This window comes from Macaca nemestrina, chromosome 15 (genome assembly GCF_043159975.1).
Source record: "Macaca nemestrina isolate mMacNem1 chromosome 15, mMacNem.hap1, whole genome shotgun sequence".
In the NCBI taxonomy this organism is placed as follows: Eukaryota; Metazoa; Chordata; class Mammalia; order Primates; family Cercopithecidae; genus Macaca; species Macaca nemestrina.
The window spans coordinates 30,773,138-30,782,513 of record NC_092139.1 but is presented as its reverse complement, the minus strand read 5'-3'; the positions used below and the strand labels follow the sequence as shown (position 1 = coordinate 30,782,513).

At 45.2% G+C, this 9,376-nt stretch overlaps 1 long non-coding RNA gene across 1 annotated transcript; it reads left to right on the top strand.

Moving 5' to 3' along the window:
- The first annotated feature begins 2,892 nt into the window (after positions 1-2,892).
- Positions 2,893-9,376, top strand: LOC139358474 (uncharacterized). Its single transcript, XR_011613405.1, has 2 exons — positions 2,893-3,619; positions 8,268-9,376. It is a non-coding gene; the product is annotated as an uncharacterized lncRNA (long non-coding RNA).

The window sequence follows — 9,376 nt, the reverse complement described above, 5'->3', positions numbered from 1 at the left end:
GGATAAAATAAATAAATAAATAAATAAATAAGAAAGAAAGATTGGAGTGGCTAGTAGTGATGGTGACATTTTATAATTTTTTTTTTTTTTTTTTTGAGACGGTGTCTCGCTCTGTCGACCAGGCTGGAGTGCAGTAGCACGATCTTGGCTCACTGCAACCTCTGCCTCCCAGGTTCAAGCAATTCTCCCGCCTCAGCCTCCTGAGTAGCTGGGATTACAGATGCCCACCACCGTGCCTGGCTAATTTTTGTCCTTTTTTTTTAGTAGAGAAGGGGTTTCACCACGTTGACCAAGCTGGTCTCGAACTCCTGACCTTGTGATCCACCCGCCTTGGCCTCCCAAAGTGCTGGGATTATAGGCATGAGCCACTATGCCTGCCACATTTTATAATTTTTAAGAGCTTATGTTTGGCAGGGCTTTTTCTGTGTCAATTTCGTGTGATCTGGGTTGGGGCTATGTTTTTCCAGAGAGACTGAGTATTTGCTCTTGTTGAATGCCTCAATGTAGGACTAATTTTTCACTTTAATTTTTTGGCTTGAAGGTTCTAAAAACATGTGGTTAGTGTAAATATGATCCTCAAACCCACGTAAGGGTGGGCCTATGGTTATACATTCTTAAGGAAGACTTTTAAAACTTTTTTATGCAGAACGGGCATACTTCCTCGTTATTTCTCTATGATGGTGGAAAAACTAGTTCACACTTTGACTGAAGGTCCAAGTTTTCCCGGGCATCTGAGTTCTAATGTCCTGCTTCATTTTCTATCCCTGTGTGTCTGTCAGAATACCAGGTCCTTGATTACTGAGATAAGCAATCTTCTCCATTCCCTTATCTATAGCATTAGGATCAATTTGTGTTTATCACCCAGTTTGAGCGCCTTTTTTTTTTTTTTTTTTTTTTTTTCTGAGATGGAGTCTCTCTCTGTCCCCCAGGCTGGAGTGCAATGGCAATGGCGTGATCTCGGCTCACTGCAACCTCTGCTTCCTGGGTTAAAGTGATTCTCCTGCCTCAGCTTCCTGAGTAGCTGGGACTACAGGAGTACTCCACCATGCCTGGCTAATTTTTGTATCTTTAGTAGAGATGGGGTTTCACTATGTTGGCCAGACTGGTCTCAAACTCCTGACCTCAGGTGATCTGCCCACCTTGGCCTCCCAAAGTGCTGGGATTACAGGCATAAGCCACCGCACCCGGCCTAGATCCCTCTTTATTTTTAGTCTCTGGAGAGACAGAAAGAGAGAGAGAAACAGAGAGAGAGGAAGAGAGAGAGAGATCAATCCTAGACTTTTACTTTCTTCGGAGAGCAATATGCATTTAAAATAATGTTTACGATGTTTTAGTCCGCAATTTTAGGCATCTTGTAGCTGAAGGTTTTCAGAAAATCTAGACTGAAATATTGCTGGAAACAGAATGTCATTAAACTATTCCTTCTCCAAATCCTCAGAGTCCCTTGGGAGAAAATATGCAATAAAGATGTGAGGGCGTCTCCAGTCATCACTGATGAGTCTGAAAAGTAAAAACAGGGTAGTGTAATGTTCCTCATTAGGATTCTGCTTAATACTTAAGGATTTTGTTAACATTTGGTTTTACTTAATTTTGCCCACATTGCTTTTCTCAGAAATGGGCATTATGGGGATTCTAATGGCTTCTTGAACGTCAAATAGCTCTTAAAAGTAAAACCATGAAGGACTGAGGGTCAATTAATCAAACAGGGATTGAATTTCCCTTGAAATACATATGGGTTTAATACATATGAAATACATACTTCCCTTGGAATACATATGAGTTTATGAAGAGGAGGAGAGTTCTTCATAATTAAAAAAATGTGGGATAATGTTTGAGATGCTTGAGAAATGCAAAATGTTGGATTGTGCTGTCAGAATGAATAGTCCCAACCAGGAAATGAAAACATCTCGTACTGTTTCAGACACACAGTATACACTTAAGGAATTTTGGCACAATCTCAATTTTTCAAATGTTTCAAACACCCCTAAGCTTATTTCTGTGAAAGAAACTTCTTTCCTATCTGCCTGCAATCGAAAGTTCAGGGTATGCTGCAGAGAAAAGGAGGGGTTAGTACATTCTACCTGAAGGAATCTAAAAAGGCAGCACAGATGGTGCTAGAGCTGAGTCCTAAAAGAAGAGCTGTTTGCCTGGTGGACTATGATGGGCAGAGGGAGCAGCATGTGTAAAGACTCAGAGGCAGGGAAACAGCTTGGAATTTTTAAGGAACTGCAATTAATTTACTATGCCAAGGTATAATATAGGAAAGGGACACAGTGAGAGATGGGGCAGCAGGACCAGTTAGTTAGAGGCACTCACTTTATTATTTATTTATTTATTTAGAGACAGGGTCTGGTTTTGTCACTCAGGCTGCAGTGCAGTGGCACAATCTCAGCTCACTGCAACCTCTGCCTCCTGGGCTGAAGCCATCCTCCCACCTCTGCCTCCGGAGTAGCTTGGATTACAGGCGTGCATCACCACACCTGGCTAATTTTTGTACTTTTTGTTTTGCTTTGTTTTGTTTTTGTTTTTGTTTTTGTTTTTTGAGACGGAGTCTCGCTCTGTTGCCGAGGCTGGAGTGCAGTGGCGCGATCTTGGCTCACTACAAGCTCTGCCCCCCGGGTTCATGCCATTCTCCTGCCTCAACCTCCCGTGTAGCTGGGACTACAGGCGTCTACCACCATGCCAGGCTAATTTTTTTTTGTATTTTTAGTAGAGACGGGGTTTCACCATGTTAGCCAGGATGGTCTCGATCTCCTGACCTCGTGATCCGCCCGTCTTGGCCTCCCAAAGTGCTGGGATTACAGGCGTGAGCCACCACGCCTGGCCTAGAATGTTAATATTGAGAGGGGAAGCCAGCTGGACTTCCTGGGTCGAGTGGGGACTTGGAGAACTTTTCTGTCTAGCTAAAGGTTTGTAAACACACCAGTCAGCACTTGGTAAAAACGCACCAATCAGTGCTCTGTGTGTAGATAAGGTTTGTAAACACACTGATCAGCACTCTATAAAAACAGACCAATCAACACTCTGTAAAATGGACCAATCGGCTCTCTGTAAAATGGACCAAGCAGCAGGATGTGGGTGGGGCCAAATAAGGGACTAAAAGGTGGCCACCCGGGGTCTGCAGTGGCAACCCGCTCAGGTCCCCTTCCAATCTGTGGAAGCTGGAAGCTTTGTTCTTTTGCTTTTCACAAGAAATATTGCTGCTGCTCACTCTTTGGGTCGTCACTACCTTTATGAGCTGTAACACTCACTGCGAGGGTCTGTGCCTTAATTCCTGAAGTCAGTGAGACCACGAACCCACCAGGAGGAACAAACAACTCTGGACTTGCCACCTTTAATAGCTGTAACACTTGCTACAAAGGTCTGCAACTTCACTTCTGAAGTCACCGAAACCACAAACCCACCGGAAGGAAGAAACTCTGGACACATCTGAACATCTGAAGGAACAAACTCTGGACATCACCATCTTTAAGAACTGTAACACTCACCACGAGGGTCTGCAGCTTCATTCTTGAAGTCAGCGCGACCAAGAACTCACCAGAAGAAACCAATTCTGCACACATTTTGATGACCCAGATGGGACACATTTTGGCAACTCCACCAGGACAGTCACCAAGCGGTGAGTACCATTGGACCCCTTTTGTTTGCTATTCTGTCCTGTTTTTCCTTAGAATTTGAGAGCTAAATACCGAGCACCTGTCAGCCAGTTAAAAGCGACTAGCGCAGCTGTAGGACTAAAGACATGGGTGTCAGGATTTCTGGGAAAGGGCTCTCTAACAACCCCTGACTCGTTGGAGTTGGGAGCGTTGGTTTGCCTGGAACCAGCTTCCACTTTCCCTGTACTTCTGGGCTGAGCCAAGGGTCAACAGAGAGGAAAGCCATTCAGCTCCAGGGTCCCAACAGCAAGTTGGTTGACCCTGTGACCATGAGCGGAACTCTCAAAGTCATGTCGCCCAAGTGAGATTTGCCCATCTATCCTATCTATCCTGACCCTTGCCTCCTGGGTCCTAATGCTTGTCAGACAAACTTCCTCTTGCCTCTCTTTTCCAAGGCTACTCCCGCTTCTAAAAACCACTCCCTGTCTCTGGTGCTTTTCTAGTTTCTTCTATAAGAATGATTTCTAGCATAAACTCCAGGACCTATTCCCTTCGTTAGGCACTCGGGCTTACTAATCAGAAAGACACAATTTTTGCCCAAAGCCCCGTCGGGGTAGGGGGACTATCTTATCTGGCATTTTAGGATCCCTCCTCAGACAAGCAGGCCTAACAAAAGCTATTCCTGAAGCTAGGATATGGGGAGCCTCAGAAATGATATCCTGCCTATTCAAGTGAGGACAAAAGGTCTCACTCTTCCAACCCTGGAGATCCCTTCCCTCCCTCAGGGTAAGGCTCTCCACTTCATTTTTGGGGCATAACATCTTTATAGGACAGGCGTAAAGTCCCAATACTACCAGAAGAACACTTAGGACTCTAATGGGTTTTTGAGAATGCATCAGTAAGAACCACTAAATCCGATTTTTCTTGGTCCTCTTTGTGATCTAGGAGGACAGGCAAGGGTGCAGGTTTTCAAGAATGTGTCGGTAAGGGCCGCTAAATCCGACCTTCCTCAGTCCTCCTTGTGGTCTAGGAGGAAAACTAGTGTTTCTGCTCTGCATTGGTGAGCACAACTATTCCGATCAGCAGGGTCCAGGGACCATTGCAAGTTCTTGGGCAAGAGGTGTTTCTGCTGCTGCGGTGAGTGCAACTATTCTGATCAGCAGGGTCCTCCAGGGACTGTTGCGGGTTCCTGGAAAGGGGGAGAAACAAACAAACCAAAACCGCGGGTGGTTTTGTCTTTCAAATGGAAAACATTCAGGCATCAACAGGCTCACCCTTGAAATGCATCCTAAGCCACTGGGACCAATTCGACCTGCAAATCCTGAAAAAGATGTGGCTCAATTTTTTCTACACTACAGCTTGGCCCCAGTATTCTCTCTCTGATGTGGAAAAATGGCCACCTGAGGGAAATATAAATTAACAATACTATCCTGCAGCTTGACCTTTTCTGTAAGAGGGAAGGTAAATGGAGTGAAATACCTTATGTCCAAAATTTCTTTTCACTGAAGGAGAATACACAACTATGCAAAGTTTGCAACTTACATCCCACAGGAGGACCTCTCAGCTTACCCCCATATCCTAGCCTCCCTGTAACTTCCCTTCCTATTAATGATAAGCCTCCTCTAATCTCCCCTGCCCAGAAAGAAATAAGCAAAGAAATCTCCAAGGGACCACAAAACCCCCCAGGGTATTGGTTATGTCCCCTTCAAGCTGTAGGGGGAGGGGAATTTGGCCCAACCCGGGGACACATCCCCTTCTCCCTCTCTGATTTAAAGCAGATCAAGGCAGACCTGGGGAAGTTTTCAGATGATCCTGATAGGTACACAGATGTCCTACAGGGTCTAGGGCAAACCTTTGATCTCACTTGGAGAAATGTCATGCTATTATTAGATCAAACCCTGGCCTTTAATGAAAAGAACGTGGCTTTAGTTGCAGCCCGAGAGTTTGGAGATACCTGATATCTTAGTCAAGTAAATGATAGAATGACAGCTGAAGAAAGGGACAAATTCCCTATCAGTCAGCAAGCTGTCCCCAGTATGGATCCCCACTGGGACCTCGACTCAGATCATGAGGACTGGAGTCACAAACATCTGTTGACTTGTGTTCTAGAAGGACTAAGGAGAATTAGGAAAAAGCCCATGAATTATTCAATGATGTCCACCATTACTCAGGGAAAGGAAGAAAATCCTTCTGCCTTCCTCAAGCAGTTATGAGAGGCCTTAAGAAAACATACTCCTCTGTCACCCGACTCACTCGAGGCCCAATTCATTCTAAAAGATAAGTTTATTACCCAATCAGCTGCAGATATCAGGAGAAAACTCCAAAAGTCAGACCTGGGCCCTGAACAAAATCTGGAGGCATTATTAAACCTGGCAACCTCGGCGTTCTATAATAGAGACGAAGAGGAACAGGCCGAAAAGGAAAAGCGAGATCAGAGAACAGCCACAGCCTTAGTCATGGCCCTCAGACAAACAAACCTTGGTGGTTCAGAAAGGACAGAAAATGAAGCAGGTCAATCACCCAGTAGGGCTTGTTATCAGTGTGGTGTGCAAGGACACCTTAAAAAAGATTGTCCAACAAGAAACAAGCCGCCCCCTCACCCATGTCCACTATGACAAGGCAATCACTGGAAGGCATACTGCCCTAGAGGACAAAGGTTCTCTGGGTCCGAAGACCCCAACCAGATGATCCAACAACAGGACTGAGGGTGCCCAGGGCAAGCGCCAGTTCATGTCATCACCCTCACTGAGCACTGGGTACATTTAACCATTAAGGGCCAGGAAATTGACTTCTTCCTATGCACTGGCGCAGCTTTCTCAATGTTAGTCTCCTGTCCCAGACAGCTGTCCTCAAGGCCCGTTACCATCTGAGGAATCTTGGGACAGCCTATAACCAGGTCTTTCTCCCACCTCCTCAGTTGTAATTGGGAGACTTTGCTACAGATAGTAAGTATGCTTATCTAATCCTACATGCCTATACTGCAATATGGAAAAAAGGGAGTTTCTAACCTCTGGGGGAACCCCCATTAAATATCACAAGGAAACTATGGAGTTATTGCATGCAGTGCAAAACCCCAAAGAGGTGGCAGTGTTACACTGCCGAAGCCATCAAAAAGGGAAGGAGATGGGAGAACAGCAGCATAAGCAGCTGGCAGGGGCAGGGAAAGAAGAGCAGAGAGTTAGAGAGAGAGAGAGAGAAAGAGACAGAAAGTGAGAGACAGAGAGAGAGAGAGAGAGAGAGGAAGTGACAAAGACAAAGAGGGAGTCAGAAAGAAGAGAAAGGGAGGAAAGACAGAAAGAGAGAAGGAAAGAGAGGAAGAGACAAAGGAGTCAAAGAGAGAGAAAGAGATAGAAGTAAAGAAAAAACAGTGTACCCTATTCCTTTAAAAGCCAGGGTGAAGTTAAAACCTATAGTTGATAATTGAAGGCCTTCTCTGTAACCCTGTAACACTCCAGTACCACTTTGTTGTCAGTGTAAACAAGGGTGTACCCCGAAAGCACTGAGGCCACTGACAACCCACAGCTTTCCTATCAAAAATCCTTAACCCAGCAGTTTTCCTAACAGGGGATCTAAATCTCAATTAATTACCATACAAAGGTCCAACCAGACCAAGGAAGAACTCTCTTCAGGTCAGGACAATAGATTTTTCCTCCCAGGCGATTAAGGGAAAAAGACACAATGGGTAGTCACTAAGTGATAAGGAAACTCTTGTAGAAGCAAAGTTAGGAAAATTGTCTAATAATTGGTTTGCTGAAAGGTGTGAGCTGTTTGCACTAAAGCCAAACCTTAAAGTACTTACAGAATCAGGAAGGAGCCATCTATACCAATTCTAAGTTAGTATTAATTGAACGAGGTTTTATTAATAGCAAAGAAAAATTAAAATCCCAAACTTACAAGGTTTTCAACTAAAGTAAAGTTTGTTAAAAGTTAACAGTATAACATGTATTATCCTACTACCACACACTCTTAAAGGATTTCTCAGTTTGCAAGAAATAACGAAATCTATCCTTACTCTACAATCCCAAACAGACTCTTTGGCAGCAGCGACTCTCCAAAACCACCGAGGCCTAGACCTCCTCACTGCTGAGAAAGGAGGACTCTGCACCTTCTTAGGGGAAGAGTGTTGTTTTACACTAACCAGTCAGGGATAGTACGAGATGCCACCTGGCGTTTACAGGAAAAGGCTTCTGAAATCAGACAATGCCTTTCAAACTCTTTTTTTTTTTTTTTTGAGACGGAATCTTGCTCTGTTGCCCAGGCTGGAGTGCAGTGGCCAGATCTCAGCTCACTGCAAGCTGTGCCTCCCGGGCTTATGCCATTCTCCTGCCTCAGCCTCCCAAGTAGCTGGGACTACAGGTGGCTGCCACCTCGCCCGGCTAGTTTTTTTTTTTTTTTTTTTTTTGTATTTTTTAGTAGAGATGGGGTTTCACTGTGTTAGCCAGGATGGTCTCAATCTCCTGACCTCGTGATCTGCCCGTCTCGGCCTCCCAAAGTGCTGGGATTACAGGCTCGAGCCACCGCACCTGGCCGACGCCTTTCAGACTCTTATACCAACATCTGGAGATGGGCAACATGGCTTCTCCCCTTTCTAGGTGCCATGGCAGCCATCTTGCTAGTACTCGCCTTCGGGCCCTGTATTTTTAACCTCCTTGTCAAATTTGTTTTCTCTAGGATCAAGGCCATCAAGCTACAGATGGTCGTACAAATGGAACCCCAAATGAGCTCAACTAACAACTTCTACGGAGGACCCCTGGACCAACCTGCTGGCCCTTTCAATGGCCTAAAGAGTTTTCCTCTGGAGGACACTACAACTACAGGGCCCTTTCTTCACCCCTATCCAGAAGGAAGTACCTAGAGCGGTCATCGCCCAATTCCCAACAGCAGTTTGGGTGTCCTGTTTAGAGGGGGATTGACAGGTGAAATCAGCTGGACTTCCTGGATTGAGTGGGGACTTGGAGAACTTTTCTGTCTAGCTAAAGGTTTGTAAACACACCAATCAGCACTCTGTAAAAACACACCAATCAGTGCTCTGTGTCTAGCTAAAGGTTTGTAAACACACCAATCAGCACTCTAAAAAAGGACCAATCAACACTCTGTAAAATGGACCAATCAGCGCTCTGTAAAATGGACCAATCAGCAGGATGTGGGCAGGGTCAAATAAGGGAATAAAAGCTGGCTGCCTGAGCCAGCAGCAGCAACTTGCTCAGGTCCCCTTCCAAGCTGTGGAAGCTGGAAGCTTTGTTGTTTTGCTCTTCACAATAAATCTTGCTGCTGCGCAGTCTTTGGGTTCTCACTACCTTTATGAGCTGTAAGACTCACTGCGAGGGTCTGCGGCTTCATTCCTGAAGTTAGCAAGACCACAAACCCACCGGGAGGAGCAAACAACTCTGGACATGCCACCTTTAATAGCTGTAACACTCGCTGCAAAGGTCTGCGACTTTACTTCTGAAGTCAGCAAGACCATGAACCCACTGGAAGGAAGAAACTCTGGACACATCTGAACATGTGAAAGAACAGTCTCCAGACACACTATCTTTAAGAGCTGTAACACTCACTGCGAGGGTCCGTGGCTTCATTCTTGAAGTCAGTGAGACCAAGAACCCACCAAAAGGAACCAATTCTGGACACAATATTAACTCAGAAACTCCGCTTACTGGCATTACAGTAACTCAGGAGACTAAGGCGGGAGGATCAATTGAGGACAGAAGAGTTTGAAACCAGTCCAGGCAACATAGCAAGACCATGTCTCTACAAACAAAACAAAACAAAACAAAACAAAA